This window comes from Phascolarctos cinereus, unplaced genomic scaffold, assembly GCF_003287225.1.
Source record: "Phascolarctos cinereus isolate Bilbo 61053 unplaced genomic scaffold, phaCin_HiC Scaffold_5;HRSCAF=322, whole genome shotgun sequence".
Lineage (NCBI taxonomy): Eukaryota > Metazoa > Chordata > Mammalia > Diprotodontia > Phascolarctidae > Phascolarctos > Phascolarctos cinereus.
The window spans coordinates 134,730,466-134,746,943 of NW_027555958.1; the positions used below are offsets into that span (position 1 = coordinate 134,730,466).

The following is a 16,478-nucleotide window of genomic DNA, read 5'->3' on the forward strand; positions in this document are numbered from 1 at the left end:
GTAGTACAACTATCATTACATACATTTTATATATGAATAAACTGAAGCTCACTGATTTATCCAATATTACAAGGCTGGTAAGTTGATTTGAACCCAGGACTCCTGATTCCAATCAAACACTTTTTTCCCCTTCTGTAGCACACAACTTCACTGCTTACTAAAATGCTTTTTCAATAATAGCATTCATTCAGTAGCATTTAGCATTCATTTATTAATTTCTTCCAAAGGGCAAAATACTGTCCCTAAGATCTGGGGTAGATGCAATGTTTGAATAAAATGTAGATTCTGCCTTCATGGAATTTAAAGTTTGATAGAAGGGAGAAAGAAACTCTTTAATGAACCAACAGTATAAGGATGTTTGGTATGTATCTACCAGAGGCATAAGGTCTATCAATTTTTTAATTTATTTTTGGCAATTGGGGTTAAGTTACTTGCCCAGGGTCACACAGCTAGTGTCAAGTGTCTGGTTAGAGGCCAGATTTGAACTCAGGTCCCCTGACTCCAGGGCCGGTGCTGTACCCACTGTGTCACCTAGCTTTTCTTATAAATTTAATATATCAAATATTTTGATACAGTGCTGTCTGATCAGTCATCCCAGAATTTATAGTTTTGTACATACTATTTCCTTGCTCAAAAAATAAATCAATAAGCCCTTATTAAATACACACTACATGACTCTGGGATACAAAGACAAAATGAAACCATCTTTTCCCTCAAGAAAATTATATTATTTTGGAAGGAGACTTGTTTATGTAAATATATGTATTGTGTGTATATGTACATGTACACACACACACACACACACATATACATACATGGATACATTATATGCATATATGCATGTATGTATGTATGTATGTATGTGTATGTATTATTATATACATACACACACTAAATAAGAGGAAATCTTTGGAGGGAGGCATATGTAACTTGGGATATCAGAAAAAAGCTTCATTTAGAAGGGGCACTTCAGATGAGCTTTGTTGAAAATTAGGTATTCTAAGAATAAATGGTTGAATTTTTCCTAGTCAATATAATTTTAATTTCTTGTCCTATCCTTTAATGTTTTTCAACATTCTGGCCCTTACCTTTCATAATGTTCCCCCAGATTCCTCTACATGGGTCTTACCAAAATGGTGTGCATATTGCTTTGCATATTGTATATTTTCAGTGAAAGCTTGCTGATGATGAGTAGAGACATCAAGAGAATTCATCTGACTTTTATACTTACCTATCACATAGTAAAAGGCAAGAATATAATGGATTATTTAAAATAGATTTATGTTAGAATCACTCAGAGGGCACAACAGGTCTTCTAACAATCAGGTACCATCTACCTTCAGTCAGGAAAACATGGGCATAATTCACTTCAAATTACATTATTTATAATATTTAAAAAAGTTTCTTTGGATAGTACATGTTTTATTCCTATATTACAGGTAAGGAAATTAAGTCTCAGAGAGGTTATGTGATTTGCCCATGGTCACACAGTTAGGAGATGCTGTATTATTACTATTATTTTCTAAGATTGATTTTTCATTTTTTTTCATTTTTTTATACTTCACTGGAGTTTCTCAAATAGGAAGACAATATGGTCAGATGTGTACTTTAGGAAGATTACTTCAATAGCTGAGTGGAGGATGGATTGGAGTGGGGAGATCTGAGAATCATTTGAATAGATGTGATAGTTGAATCTATAGGTGCTAATGAAATTACCAAGTGAAATAATATAGAGGGAGAAGATAACAGGGCCCAGGTAAGAACTTTGGTAAATGTCCACTATTAGTAGACACAACTTAGATGAAAAACCAGTGAATAACAGTGAGAAGGAATGGTCACACAGGTATGAGAAGAACTGAGAAAAACAGTATCATAAAGGCCTAAAGAGGAGATTCTAAGAAGAGAGTGCTTGACTGTGTCAAAGGCTACACAGAGTCAGGAGGGATGAGGATTGAGAAAAGGTCATTAAATTTAGTTCTTGTTGCTATTTGTCCTTTGTGCTTGAAGAGAACCAAAATGAGTCAATGCATGGTTGTCCAGCTATGGCTGGTCATACCAATATGAGTTCAGAAGGCTCTACCCCAGCTTGGGCACAAATAGTTAGTATGACCATTTGGGAAAGAGGTGACTCTAAAGAGATCAATGGCAATTTTGGAGAAAGGAGTTTCATTTGAACGATGAGAATGGAAGCCAGACTATAGAAAGTTAAGAAGAGAATGAGGGGAAGGGAAATGGGGCCACTGACTGTAATGGCCTTCTCAAGTTTATCTGGGAAGGGTAGGAAAGTTACAGAATGATAGCTATCAGATATGAACAGATTAGGTGAGGGTTTTTTTTTTTAAGGGATGGAGGAGACATAAGTATGCTTGTAGTCAGCAGAGAAACAGGCAGGAGACAAGGAGAAATGGATCACTGGTGAAAGAATGGAGATGATAGAAGGAATAGCCTACTAAAGAAGATGGAATGGAATGGGATCATTTGTTGATGTAATGGGATTTTTTTAAGGAAGAAGTCTTTCATCCTTCATAAGCAATTAACTAATGGGTTTTTACAAGTGGTTACTTTAACTAGGGCTTTAGAAACAGTAACAGTAATTCCTCCCCCCAGAACTGACCTGCTTCAAGTCATTTCAATGAGTATTTGTTGAGACTCTGTAACGTTCTTAACCTTGGGCTAAATGACTTCCAAATGCACATTTCTACACACATTGTAAATACAGCATTTACTATTTAAAAAACAAACAGGTTACAAAGGGATTTCAATTTCCTTTAGAATATGTAACCTTAAACTTCTTTGGAACAGGCATTCCTAATCTTCCTAGTTCAAACAGCCTAGCAAACTATGAACATCTTCTTCTGAATCTTAGCCAATTAATAGAAGGCTGTTACTACCAAAATTAAAATAAATAAATAAATCAGGTCAAAGATTAATTTCAAGGATCCATCAGTCATATCAGCTCAACATATCCTGCCTCAAGTAGGTAACAGGATATACTTCTGTTTTCTGTTTTGGACCATCCCTACATTAGAGTGTAATGAGGTTGAACAATTTGACATAAAACAATGAGGGAAAAGTAATAAAAGTTGGGGAAAATGAAAGTTGGTCAACAAAATTCACCAAACATTTAGCTGCCAAACATTTCGATAAGCACTAGGGAACTCAAAGAAAGGCAAAAACAGGCCCTATTCTCAGGAAACTGATATATTAATACTAAAGGGAGGACTAAAGTGGAAATTAATTTTATTAACTGTTTCTACTCTTGGTATAATTTTAGACCTGACCAGTTGAACCAAAACCTCCTGCTCCACATTCAGTGTCATCTAAGCCTTGGACTTCTTCAAGCTCTGGATAAAAAATCCATTCACAAATTAGCTGTGCAATCCAGTCACCTTTTTGCACTTCAAATGTTTCTTTGCCAAAGTTAAATAGTACAACACCAACATTTTCTCTGTAATCTTCATCTATGACACCAGCTCCCACATCTATGAAATGTTTTGCAGCCAAGCCAGGATGGGGAGCAACTTTACCATTACACCCCGGAGGGAGAGAAATCTCAATGTCTGTTTTCACAAGGGCTTTCTCCATGGCTGGTATTGTATGATCATTGGCACTGTACATCATAGCCCGCAGCCCGCGCCTACCCCTTGGAGGGGGCCATGCAGTGCTCTGAGAGGTGGGCGAAGCAGAGGCTCAGGGGGCCCTCCTCGTGCTGCTCAAGCCGGTCTGCTTGCTGGGGGAGGTGGCTGCGGGGAGCGGGAATGACTGCAGAGAGACAACGGAAGAGAGGCGCAGGGCAGCAAGTCAGTAATTCCCAGACCAAAGCTTTGAGGGTAACTTAAAGTTTCATAGTTGTGGAACTGGGATTTTAGAAAGAGTATTTATTTAGCAGAAAAGACTGGGCACAGAAATAACAGAAAACACAGGGCAAACTAAAAGGGAAGCTTGAGAATGAGGTGTGTCACATCTAGGCACGTAATAGGAAGAAAACAATCAGGAGGTCACAGAGAAAAGAAGAGGGAGAAACTTTTATCGTATAAGCACATCTGAATATTTATACAAGTATGTGCAATTCTGTAAAAGTTTTAATTACACACACACACACTAAATATCAGATACTAATTAATACATATAATACCATAAAATAACTAGACTTGCTAGTATCTATATAAGGGCCACCAAGGTGGCACAATGGATAGAGTGCTGGCCCTGGCGTCAGGAAGACTAATCTTACTGAGCTCAAATCAGCCTTAGACACTTACTAGCCATGTGACCCTGGGCAAGTCACTTAATTCTATTTGCTTCACATTTCCTCATCTGTAACACAGACTGGAGAAGAAAATGGCAAACCATTCCAATATCTTTGCCAACAAAACCCCAGATGGAGTCACAAAGAGTAAGACACAACTGAGCAACAACTACATTTATCTAACATTTAAGGCTTGCAAAGTACTTCTCATAGGTTATCTCGTTTGACATTCCCAGCAATTCTATAGAGTAGGTAATAGGATCATCTCCATTTCACAGATAATTTTTTTAAGAAATGAGGCTGGGAGTTAAGTGATTTGACCAGGGTCCCACAGCTAATAAACACCCCAGATGAAAGAAGAAATTAAAATGGAGAACTTACTGTCCTTTTGGGGGGGGCGGGGAACTCATAGCACTACAAGACTACTTAGACTGGTCCATTTACTGTTTAATTTTTAAATTATATGAGCAAAATGATTGGATATCATCTGAGGAAATAAATAAAATCTGGAAAGAACTAGATTAAAAAAAGATCATAGAACATATACCATAGAAATCACATGGTCTCCCCTCCCCCTTATTTTATAGATGAGGAAAATGAAATCCCAAGAGATAGTGATTTCCCCAAAGCTCTACAGGCATGTATGTGTATATGTGTGTATGTGTGTGTGTGTGTGTATGTGTATGTATTTATATATGTATGTATAAATGAGAGTCATGACTAGCATCCAGACATTTTTAGTCAGGTAGTTAGTTGGCACAGTGGACAGACCAGTGCACTGGAAGTCCAGAAAATCAGAATTCCAATCTTGCCTCAGATATTTACTAGCTAGATGACCCTGTGTAAGTGACTTAACTCTTTGAGCCTTAGTTTCCTTAAAATGATGGTAATATTAGCACTTTTCCAGTCCTTTTTTTAAGGGTCAAATAAGACAACGCAGGCAAAATACTTAAAAATTTTAGCTATTATCACTCCCGTCTAGTATATTTTTTTTCTTCCACTATACACAGATAGCTATTGTTCATAGATTTTCTCTGAGATCCATAAAATGTTTCATCAGGAAATACAATGTTATGGTTTCTCTTGAGGGAACTCAAAATCTTATATATACATATATATATACTTTATTTTTTATTATATAAGACAACATTTTGTTTAAAGGATTTTTTTGAATAATCTTTCCTGGACTATATCTCCTTCCCACTCAGGGTTTTGGAGGTTGTAGTCCTACTAAGTCACTCAGTGGAGCTCTTCAAAAAAAATTTCCACCTCTGCCCATTGGGCTATATCAACAAGGGCTGATATACTCTTTATTTACTCAAGGTAATTCATTCATTCATTCATTTATAATTTATTTATTATTATAATTTATTTACTCAAGGTAATTCTTTTATTCTAACATAGATGTCCAAGGGCTTCTTGCTCCTCTTGACAATTCCACGCATTTGTGGCTCTTGAAGCCTTCTGGTCAAGGTCCCTTTAGTCTCCTCCTTCAGCAGAAGCAGCTCTGCATTTCCTAATGATTATAGGTGACATTTATGGCATTTTTTAAGGTTTACAAGGACACATTCTCATAACAAACCTTGTGAAATAGATTTTGCATTTTACATTTCAGAGATCCTTGGAGCAGATATTTTCTAAGGGTCCATCAAGCTCCATCAAATATATATATCAAATTTCTATGATCAAGTCTTTAAATGAGGCTTTACAGCTCTAGTAGGCTACCCACAATATTAGCTATACTAGTCCCATTTGTGCTGTTCAGTTGATTCAGTAATGTCCAACTCTTTGTGTCCTCATTTACAGTTACTGTCCATGAGATTTTTTAAAGAAAAAGATATTCTAGTGGTGTGCCATTTTCTTTTCCAATCAATTAAGGTAAACAGAGGATAAATGATTTGCTTGATTCATACAGCTAGGAAGTATCTGAGGCCAGATTAGAACTCAGGTCTTCTTGACTATCTGTTGAGCCATCTAGCTGCTTCCAGCCTTACTAGTAGTAATGATCTGATTAGACAGTTCTTTCAGAAGATGGTTTCTCCAAAAACAGCTATTTAGATACCTGTGAGGCAGTGGGATCTAATGCAAAGAGAATTTGCTCTAGGGCACGTGGCCTGCAGGTCACCTCCATCCCACAATACCCTGATGTAGCCAGAACTGAATTAAAATGTAATCAGGAAATATTTAACAAAATAAATTAAAAATACAATAACATTTAGATAATATTGCATTTTAAAACTGTCAAGATGCAGCCCACAAGGTCTTTATGTATGGCATAGTGGTACCTATTTCTATTTGAGCTTGCCAATATTGCTCTGGTCAGAGACCCTGAATTCATATCCTGACTCTGATGCTTACTATTTGTATAATCCTTCATGGGAAAAAATGTAAATTCAGTGTCTCTTTAGGCTCTTTTTTTTATCAAGGCTTTTGGGTAGTCCAATAAATGTGTAAATTATCTCTCAGATCCATTTTCCAGGTCAGTTGTTTTTCCAATGAGATACTTCACATTGTCTTTTTTTCCCCATTCTTTTAGTTTTGTTTTATAATTTCTTGATTTCTCATAGAGTCATTAGCTTCCTTTTGCTCTATTCTTCCTTTTGCTCTATTCTTGATGAAAAGACCATAGCTGAATAGAAAATTTGACTTTCAAATACAAGACTCAAGAAAAGCATGAAAGGGTATCCACTATCCACTGGACCATCTAGCTGTGATATACCAGAAAACATGCTGGCACAAGCAGTGGAGACTTTAGTTCAAATCCTTTCTTTGACACTTAGCACTTTTGTGACGTGGGATGAGTCACTTAACATCCTTGACCTCCATTTCCTCATCTGTAAAATGAAGAGTTCGGATTTGAATGAACTCCAAGTTTTCTTCCAGCTTAAAATCTATGATCAATACAAATCTATTTTTCTTTAGTTTTGGTTTTGTTTTGTTTTTTTCAGCTAAGGACAAGGTTTATTAAAGATCTGCCATATTAGCCAGACTCTTGAGGAATCTGAGAGTCTGTGAGATATTTGCTAGAGTCTAAGAATCTGAGCAGTGGCTAGATTTTAAGAATCTGAGCATGTGGCTAGATTGTAAGAATCAGAGCCCCTTAATGGAGACAAGATGGACCTTATATATAGAAAGACTATGGGAGGGATCTAGGTGTGGCCAAGTAGTCTATGAGGTAATAGAACTCCAAGGACCTGGACCATGTGGCCAAGGGAGAAATGGAGCCTAGATAGGATTAAGGGTGGGAAGTGGCCTGGGGCCACAGGGAGGTAAGACAATGGAGGGCTAAGCTAGGCTAAGAGTAACTGAGAATTGGGAGATTGAGTGTAGCCACTATGAGAGGCCAGTTTATGGGATTCTAGCCTCAGGTGAAAGCCATGTGGGAAAGTCCAGGGTCTTTCCTTTTTGGGGTCAAGATCCCATCCTCATCATTCCCCCCTCAAACAAATGGGACCAAAATTCTTTTGGTGTAAGGGTTTTCCTGCTGGCAAGGGACGTAGAGCTGTCCCTGCCTGGAGGGGGTCCCAAAGAGGAGGTTGACTGGAACCGAGCACAGGCTGCATCCAGGGAAAGATGGGGAGACATTGGCTGTCTCCCAAACCCGCTGTTTGCTACCAACTGTAGGTGAATTGGCTGTAGCCTGGAAGATGCAAATCTGACGGAAAAGACTGCAGGGCCCAAATGACAAGATAAAACATCCTTAGCTCTGTTTAGATTCAGATAATTCAGCTTTCCAACCATGCAGTATCAAATCCGCCTCATAGCCAGACTCAGGAATAGTCAAGTGGGTAACATTCCCTTCTACTCACAGCTGGTGAAGAGATTGGTATTAGGCAGTTTTTCCTGGTTCAGGAAACCATATGATGAGTACTAGAGGTTTAGGAGTGCTAGAACTCCAAGATCCTGCCTTGATGAAGTCTAGAGGTTTAGGGGTGCTGGGACCCCAAAATCATGAGACGCAGGTCCTGCCTGAAAGAATTCGACCCAAGCCTTCTTTCAGCCAAAGACAAGGTTTATTACAGATCTGCCATATTGCATACCATATTGCATATTGTAATCTGCATGCCGTAAGATTGCAGATGTAGGGCTAGAAGGAATAAGAAAACTAAGGCCCCAGATGGTTTAGCGACTTGCCTAAGCTCACACAGTCGGCAGGATCAAAGCAGGATCAGAACTCACACTTTATGACTACAGTCAATGGTCTTTTCACTGTACCACACCAACCCTCTTGTTTAATAATTTGTTACTCAGTCACTGATTGATTTTAGAGTTGAGGAGACTAAAGTTTTGGGAGATTAAATTGCTCACCTAACGTTGTACAGCAAAAGTCCCAAGTGATTCATTTAGCCAGACTTTTAAGGAGTCTGAGAGTCTTTGAGGTATTGGCTAGATTCTAAGAATCTGAGCAGTGACTAGATTTTAAGAATCTGAGCATGTAGCTAAATTATAAGAATCAGAGCTGATCAATGCAACTCAAAAAATTCATAACAGTACTTTATTTTGTTAAAAAAAACTGAAAACAAAGTAAATAAAAACAAAGGATAATAACTAAACAAATTGTGTAGATGTAATGGAATACTATTCCACCTAAGAAGACCAAATATGAGGTGGAGAAACATGGGAAGACTTGTATGAACTGACACAGGGCAAAGAAAACAGAACCAACAGAACAAGAAACACAATGACCACAACAATTATGAAGGAAAGTGATACTAAAAGAAATCAGAATTCAGATGAATGCCATGACAAATCTTGATTCCAGAGGACTGACAACTAAATTTGCTCTCCATCTCTAAGGCTACACAAGGTCACAACCCACCATTTAAGAAGCAATAGATAGTGGAAAAAATCCTGTATTTGGAAACAGAAGGATCAGCATTCCAATCCTTGCTATCCTATTTAATATATTGGTGTTGTTGAGCAAGTCAAATGATGTGCTTTAACTTGCTTTATCTCTAAAATGAGGTGATTGGATTCATTGACCTCTAATGCCCATTTGAGCTTTATAATAGCCAATAATAACTAACATTTAGGTAGCATTTACAGTGTGCCAGGCATTGCACTAAGCACTTTATGAAAATTATCTCATTCAGTCCTCATAACAACCCTGTGATGTAAGTGCTGTTATTAACCCTATTTTGCAGATGAGGAAACTGAGACAAACAGAGGTTAAATGACTCGCCCAGGGTCACATAGATACCAAGTGTCTGAAGCTGGATTTGAACTCAGGTCTTTCTGTCTCCAGGTCCAGAGCTCTCTCCATTATGCCACTTATCATTGTCATTATCATTATCATCATCATCTTAATCGTCATCATTATTATTAAAGCAAGCTTGTGTAACATCATATAGTAATAGGTTTCTGTCTCTCCCTGTACTCTCTTTCACTGTATATGGAGACAGGAAGGGAGCCCTTTTATGAATATCTCTTTAGTATTTCTCATTTCTCCCCAAAATGATCCTCCTAGAACACTGCAATGTAGAGCTCCTCTTTCCCTTCCAGTTCTAATCGATTGCATACCATAAGATCGCAGATGTAGGGCTAGAAGGAATAAGGAAACTAAGGCCCAGATGGTTTAGCGACTTGCCTAAGCTCACACAGTCGGCAGGATCAAAGCAGGATCAGAACTCACACTTTATGACTACAGTCAATGGTCTTTTCACTGTACTGCACCAACCCTCTTGTTTAATAATTTATTACTCGGTCACTGATTGATTTTAGAGTTGAGGAGACTAAACTTTTGGGAGATTGAATTGCTCACCTAAGGTTGTATAGCAAAAGTCCCAAGTGATTCATTTAGAACTCGTAGCCCATAGGGCCATGTGTAAAAATCAAGCCTTAGCATCTACCCTGGGCAAGACAAATAATGTTAATTAAACTCTAGGCGTGACACTAGGTCAAAAGAGGTATATCTTTTTATGATCATACTTTAGCTGTAATAAAAGCAAGTTATATAAGAGAGGAATAGCATTATTACTTACCATGCATGAGACTGAAATATAGCTGTATACTTTATTCAGAATTAAAGCTCTTATGGTCTTGTGTGCTTCAGGACATTGGTTTAGAGTGGACTGATGTTCTTGAGGAGAGATGGTGTTTTGAAATTTTTTTTCCTTGAAAAACACTTTCTTTAGAATAACTGGCTGATTCTGATAAAACTGAGTTTTTTAGTTTGAGCTCTAGAAGGATCCAGTAATACAAAGAATTATGGAAATCTAAAGATATAGGATGTTTTTAGCCTGAGGTAGTAAAATATCATGAATTAAGCCAAAGCACATAAAGATAAAGTAGAAAGTTGGTTATTTTCAAAGTATCATCTAAAACCCATCATTGCTCCTTCCAAGAGACAACATTCAAAATAATGGGATACCAGAGGTTCCCCCCAAGTCATATACTCACTGTATGTAAAATTTCACATCAATCTCACCTGAGTAGCTTTCAATGCCATAACACTTAAAGAGGAATTTTATCACCTTTTCAGAACATTGCTATGAGTGTTTATGATGACTTAAAATTCTGAGGGATTCAGAGAGGTGTAAAATGAGTTAGCCTGAATCATTTAACACTTTTAAAATCATCATTTATCAATTAATATACACTGAATCCCCATTGAGTGTTTTGCATTGTGCTAGACACTTTTAAATTACTTAGGAGTTACATTTCTTTGTAAATAATGTTTGCTTTTAAAATAAAATCCAAAATCCTGGTATAACCACACCTACACACAACCACATATATAAACACCTGCTGTCTCCCAAACCTGATATAAACACTACTATTTCCTTGCACCTAACAATTGATTAGTACTAATAATCACATTAATTAATTGATTAGTCTGAAACATAATGAGAAATTTGGAAGGCTGCAAAAAAAGCAAGAAGTTTTGAATACACATTAAGATAATTAAGATTAGTTCAAAAATAAACTTTCAGAGAAATAAATTTTCAGGCATCTATTCTGACTAAAAATCTATACATTTGGCTCAGCTTAAATGAGAAATATTTCCTGGTATACATGCAGGTCAGATTTTTTTTCTTTTTCCTTTTTTTGGTTTTTGCTTACACAGGCTTTGGGATCACTTGGCATTTCCTGATTCATGAGTCTGTTTTCTAGTCCTCCTGGCACATTTTGTGAGCATTAGATTTGTTCGATGGTATAATATATTGCAATGCCCCAGTAAGTGAAGCATCATGTAATTGCCTTTCATCCTTATTATAGGCCATTATTCACCAAGTACATTAATTTTCTTCATTACTCACTGCATCTTATTTCACCTATTTTGTTGAATTCAGTTTCTAATGTTGCTCCCCTGATGAAAAAGAAGTACCATGATAAAAAAAATATGTATATGAGGAATTGTAGAAAAATTGCGTTAAGATGAACTTCAAGGCAAACTGTAGCAACTATCTATTGAAATTTTCATAAGTTCTTTGATAAACAAGCAAAAATGAAAACCCAAAGCAAGCCATGTCCGGATACAGTAATAACTGACATTTGTATAGCACTTTAAAATTTGCAAATAGATTTACATATTTTATCTTATTTGAGCCTCACATCACTTTGTGAGGAAAAGAGAAGTATCATTCCAATTTTATAAATAAGAAAACTAAGACTACAAAAAACTAAATGACTTGTCCAAGGTCACACAATGAGTGAGAGTCAAAAGGATTTAAACCCACCTTTTCCTGACACTGACGCTAGAACTTTACAATGTTACACTTTCTTTATATTAAGAGCACTGGGACTAGAGTATCATGTTCCTTGTAACTGTTTTGTGAAAGATAGAATTTATGGGTATTTTATAGATGAAGAAATAATGGGAGGGAAGATGTGGTTTGCTAAAGCTTCAGAATCTAGTTGTTACATAATTGAGGAAATCAAACATGGAATTTTTGATGCCTGGTTTCCTGTTACCATATAATTCTGACTTTTTGGTCATGTTTATGCTTAGTAAGAACTCAGGCTTGTAGATTTTCTTTATTGGCACTTTCTTAATTATAGTAGAAGCTATACTTAATTCATAGAATAGAGAAGAAAATTAATAAAGAAGGTTGGATGATGAATAGTCCTTTGACCAGAACAGAACTGTGATGCCCTGGAGCGATGTACAGTGAATTGGTAAGTAGCTCTCTCAGAAGATTTACTGAAAAAATAAGAAAGTTTCATCAAAGTGTAAATATGTAAAGGGTATCTCCATCCATTTTCATTATGCTGACAATGGATTTGATCTCCAAACTGGAAGATTTGGATCAAGGCAAGGTGAGCTGTTCTGAAAATCTCTGTGAAACAAAGGAAGAGATGGGCCTTCAGAATTAAACCATGACCAATCCCATTATATAGAGAGAATGAGAAGATTGTAAGCAATATGGGAGAGATCAAAATCAATTGAACAGTGGATAGTTGCGTAGATTTGAACATGATTTGAAATATGTAAAGTAGCCGGGGGGGGGGAACACCCTCAAAAGTTAAAAGCACTCTACAAATGTAAGGCGATTTCATTCTTCAGTAGGTCATCAGGATTTGTGTATAAATCAGAATCTGAATTTGGGATATGAATTTCTTTGGCTTTGTTAATATATTAATATTACTTTCTACAGTAAAATATTCAAATAGTAAGCTTCTACTTTATCACTAACTGACCATAATCAGTTTAAGACTCTAATATAGACATTGCCTGACTTTGTTCAGTCTTTAAATCCACATAGAAATGGGAATGGTTCCTTAACTATATTTAATTTCAAGGTTCTGCATCACTATCAATATTCATTTGATAGCCACATACCATATAACAGAAGTAAAAATCTAACAGACAATCATTTATGAAAGAGAATTAGTGAGATTAATTCCAAATTAATAAAAGATACTTAAAAATTGTTACATTATAATTAACTCCATTATGCTTTAACAACAACAATAACAATAATAACAATAGGTTTGGGCTTCTGGAAGCTGACAAGACTTCTAGGATTATTTGGGGAGAGATGAAATATTCCTATAAATGCATAGATAATAGAATTCTCCATGGCAATCATAATTATCAACAATAAAATTATGAGTGCCACTACATGTAGTACATTGTACAAGGCAATAGAGATCCTGGGAACAGCATCCTCCTTCCACTAAATAAGTACAATTTTGATAGGGAGATTATAAACTCCTTGGATATGGACACAGTGGGTAGAGTGCTGAGTCTGGAGTCTAGAAGATCCCAGTTCAAATCTGACCTCACACACTTAGAATGTGATACCCCTAGCAAATCACTTAACCTGTTTGCCTTAGTTTCCTTAACTGTAAAATGATGAAAATAATAATACCTACCTCACAAGGCTGTGGTGAGGATCAAATGAGATAATATATGTGAAGCACTTAGCAAAATTCCTGATTTATATATAGCAGACACTTTAAAATGCTTGTTTCTTTCTTGTTCCCATCTTTCTTCCTGCCTTGGAAATGTATTTTCACTTATTTCTCATATTTGTTGTTCTTCTTCTCCACTCTTATCTAACCTGAGAGAACTTTTCTTACAAACCTATCTTTGTAAAAAAGATATTAATTAAAGTGCCTTTCATCTGGGCCCCTGGAAAAGTAATCATCTTTCTAAAAGTTATAGTAGAGATGTTTTTTTTAGGTGATTGGAGTTGAGTGACTTGCCCAGGGTCACACAGCTAGTTAAGTGTCAAGTGTTTGGTCTGAGGCCAGATTTGAATTCAGGTCCTCCTGACTTCAGGGCTGGTGCTCTATCCATTGTGCCACCTAGCTGCCCAAATATAATAGAGATTTAAATGCTGATTTTTCAACATTAAAATATTCCAAAAATTTTAACATATTAAATATAACTAATCTAGTTAAATATTATCCAATGCAAATTATGTATTATTGTATTCAGAAAGTATGTTTCCTATAAAAACCCTATGAAATTGATAGCTCATGCATTGCAGTCTCCATTTTACAGATGAGGAAATTGAAGCTAGAAACAGTGATATCCTTGATTGCGTAGCTGCAGACTGATGGGAAATGAGCTCAGATCTTACTCCAAGTTGTGTTCTTTTAATTTAGCCATGCTGCTTTTTACTGAAGTACTCTTTCTTTAATGAAAGCTAAGGCTCTTTTAGAAAATAAATTTTACTTGCTGTTTTATAAACCTTATAAGAGGCAGCATAAAAAGCTGATGTTGAAGTCCAGACTACCTGGATTTATGTCCAACCTTTGGTACTATTGGTTTTGTGAACCTGGGGGCCATCTCCAGTCATCCTCATTTATATCTTGCCCCTAGACTCAGATGGCTCCAGAGGAGAAAGTGAGGTTGGTGACTCTGCACAGCCCTCCCTTATTTAAATCCACGTCACTTCCCAGTCATGGCATCACCTTCCTGACACCACGGTCCTCTTTCAGAAGGAAAGACAAACAACAACAACCTGCACAAATCACCTAATTTCCTAAGAGTTCTATGCAACCATTGTTTGTTTGCAGGCAGGATGGTGCAGTCAGCCACCAGCAAGGAAACCCGGAGAAGTCAGGGTGCCTGGCACTTGAGCCCAGGAGTTTTGGTGTTGGAATTGGAATTGTGCTTTATGGGAACTGGGCTAAACGGTGAACCTAATTCCCTTTTCAGAGACTGAGGCAGTATAAAGTTGGTGAGGAGATTATGCTTCCCACTGCTGGAGGAATAGGTGTATATATTTGTGAGTACACCTTTGAAGTAAATGTTCTTTGGTAAAAGCTAATCTGTTAGTAAGTGTAATTAGGTTGCTGAGGACTTACCCCCTATAATTAGGGGAACACCATTGGTGGAGGCTAGAACCATTTTCAGAAAGCCTAGATACTTACCCCCTTCAAGGGTACCAGAGAGCCCTGTGGGTGAAGTAAATCTAGAATCCCTGGGCTTCAGAAAGTGAAGGTCAAGTGTAAGTCACCATTGGTAACATGCAGCAATCTAATTATATTCAACTTTGTCTCAGGGGGTGATGGGTGGATTCTTTCAATTTCTGTTTTACTCTCTGGTTCTAGAATATAAGGGCAGTTTTCCTTGACAATTTCTTGAAAGATGATGTGTAGCCTCTATTTTTGTTCATGGCTTTCAGATAGTCCAATAATTTTAAAGTTCTCTTTCCTGTATGCATTTTCCAGATCAGTTATTTATCCAATGAGATAGCTCACATTGCCTTCTATTTTTTTTTCATTCTTTTGGTTTTGTTTTATAATTTCTTAATTCCTCATACAGTCATTAACTTCCATATTCTCCGTTCTAATTTTTAAGGAATTATTTTCCTCAGTGAGCTTTTGGATCTCCTTTTCCATTTGGCCAATTCTGCTGTTTAAGGCATTCTCCTCATTGGCTTTTTGGACCTCTTTTGCCATTTGGTCTAGTCTATCTTTTAAGGTGTTATTTTCTTCACCATTTGTGGGAGTCTTCTTTAGCAAGCTATTGACTTATTTTTCATTATTTTCTTACAACACTCTCATATCTCTTCCCAATTTTTCCTCTACTTCTGTTACTTGGTTTTCAAAATTCTTTTTGAGATCTTCCAAGGCCTGAGACCAATTCATATTTTTCTTGGGGGTTTTGGATGTAGGAACTTTGACTTTGTTGTCTGTTTTTGGTTGTATGTTTAGATCTTCTTTGCCACCAAAGTAAGATTCTACAGTCTCAGCTTTTTTTCTCTGCTTGCTCATCTTCCCAGTCAGTCACTTGACTTTTAACTCTTTATTAAGGTAGGCTCTGCTTCCAGTGTGGAGGGTGTACTGTCCCAAGCTTCAGGGGTTTTGTGCAGCTGTTTTCAGAGATACTTCTCGGGACTTGTAAATTTTCAGTTCTTCCAAGGTGGCACAATCTAAGGAGAGGTGTTTCCTCCTCTCCTGGCCTATGCTCTGGTCTATAAGTGACCACAAGCAGTCTTTTTTGCCCTGGAAATGAGAGGAGGGTTCTCTCTCCACTGCTGCCATAAGCTCTGCTATGCCAGTGCTTCTCCTTGCCCCAGAACTGCCACCCAGGACTGGGAACCAGATCCAAGCACAGGCAAAGCAAGAGAATCTTGCCTCAGAGTTAGCAAAGAGATCCCTGCAATCCTCCTCTGATCAGACCCCACTGGCTATGGGCTGAGAGTTCTGGAAGCAGCCCCTGTGTGCTGTGGCCATCACCCTAGGGCTCTGCTAGAGCCAGAACTGGACCATGCTCCTCTTTCTCTCTCACCCAAATCTGACAGACCTTTCCCACTGACCTTCCAAGCTGTCT

At 37.2% G+C, this 16,478-nt stretch overlaps 1 protein-coding gene and 1 pseudogene across 1 annotated transcript in view; one reads left to right on the forward strand and one right to left on the reverse strand.

The window, feature by feature from the left end:
• The window catches only part of TRDN (triadin), a 155,223-nt gene that overhangs the window by 19,258 nt on the left and 119,487 nt on the right, over positions 1 to 16,478 (forward strand). The gene's annotated exons all lie outside the window — the stretch shown is intronic.
• On the reverse strand, positions 3,271 to 15,050 carry LOC110208932 (deoxyuridine 5'-triphosphate nucleotidohydrolase pseudogene; annotated as a pseudogene).